General features: G+C 34.5%; 1 pseudogene; it reads right to left on the bottom strand.

Moving 5' to 3' along the window:
- Positions 1-266: 266 nt before the first annotated feature.
- LOC123602849 lies at positions 267-387 on the bottom strand (annotated as a pseudogene).
- Between the last annotated feature and the right edge of the window lie 1418 nt (positions 388-1805).

Genomic DNA, 1805 nt, shown 5'->3' on the forward strand with positions numbered 1-1805 from the left:
AAATTTGAAAAGGCAAACATGGGGTGCCTGGGGGGATTGGTCAGTTGAGCATCTGACTTCGGGGTCATGATCTCACAGTTTGTAAGTTCAAGCCCGGTGTGGGGCTCTGTTCTGACAGCTCAGAGCCTAGAACCTGCTTCGGGTTCTGTGTCTCCCTCACACTTTCTCTGTTTCTGTCTTTCTCTCAAAAATAAATAGACATTAAAGAAAAAAGAAAAGGCAAGTCACAGATGGAGAAAATATTCACAATGCCTATAACTGAAAAATAAAGTTCCATAATCAATTAATGAAAAAACAAGCAGCTTATTAAAATTTTAAGCAAATGATTTATTAAACTGATAAGAACAGATACTACACTTGATCTTAGCCAAAAGGCCGAGAAGCGATTTAAGCAAATGATTTAAATAGGCACTTCACAAAAGACAGTAGATGAATACACACGTGGAAAGTGCTCAGCATTATTATTCATAGGAAATAAAATACCAAATCACAGTGAGATACCAATATAAACTTATTAGCATAACAAAAATTAAATACATTGACAACACTAAGTATTGGCAAAAATATGGGTCAATTGACACACTCAGGTTCTAAGTACAGCCACATCAGGAAACTTTTTGGCAATTTCTAATAAAAGTGAGCATCTCTTTTAAAAAAAATTTTTAATGTTTATTTTTGAGAAACAGAGAGAGACAGAGCATGAGTGGGAAAGGGACAGAGAGAGACACACAGAATCCAAAGCACACAGAATCTGAGCTGTCAGCACAGAGCCTGATGCAGGGCTTGAACGCATGAACTGTGAGATCATGGCCTGAGCTGAAATTAAATGCTCAACCGTCTGAGTCACCCAGGTGCCCCCAAGGTAAGTATCTTTTTGACCAAGCAATTCCGCTTATAGTTCATACCCCAAATAAGTGTTTTATATATGTACCAAAAGTGTCAAAGAATGTTTGTAGTAGCTGTATATATAAACAGCTAAGATGTGAAAACAACTCAAATCTGTCAACTGGAGATTAAACAAATTTGCTACATTTATCCAATTGAATACTACTGAGCAAAGAAGGACAAAAGAATAAAGAACTGGGAAAAAAAAAGCATACATAGAAACAATATTGTGAAATTTCAAAGTACCAAGGATAAGAAAAGTAGAACCTAATGCTTTAGAGTAAAGACCTGTAAAGAAAGACCAGAAAGTTTAATTTTGGTTTATACAAACCTAGCTATGAATAGGGGAGATTTGCTTGATAGTTTCTATATGCCAATTTGTATTTTAACAGTTTAAAAACTACAGATTTACTGATTTTGTACAACAACTCAATGAAATAGGTATCAACATTTTACAGGTAGAGAAACTAAGGCAGCAAGGAGTTAAGTTTTACAGTGTAGACATACAGAACCAGAATTTTTATCTCTAGTCTTATTCATTATATTAAACTAAACCTTGAAAATGTTCAGATAAATTATTATAGCTTAACAATTCTATATACAGCCAAATCCATCAATAAAGTGTAAGAGCAAAAACAGTTTTTTTGACAGGCAGGAACACAGAATATTTATCATTTTCTGCCTCCTTTTTTTTTTTTTCTTAATAAAACTAGAGTGTGTGCTTCAGCAAAATAAAATGGATATCCAGTCGCCAACCAAGTATGAGTGGAAATTATTCAAGGATATCATGTAAAGTAATCCCAGGAAAGCAGCATTTTGATATACTTAAAAAAATGCAGAATATAGGAGCGCCTTGGTGGTTCAGTAGGTTGAGTGTCTGGTTTTTGTTCAGGTTATGATATCACAGTTTTCTGAGTTCA

The sequence above is a fragment of the Leopardus geoffroyi genome, chromosome D1, assembly GCF_018350155.1.
Source record: "Leopardus geoffroyi isolate Oge1 chromosome D1, O.geoffroyi_Oge1_pat1.0, whole genome shotgun sequence".
Taxonomy (NCBI): domain Eukaryota; kingdom Metazoa; phylum Chordata; class Mammalia; order Carnivora; family Felidae; genus Leopardus; species Leopardus geoffroyi.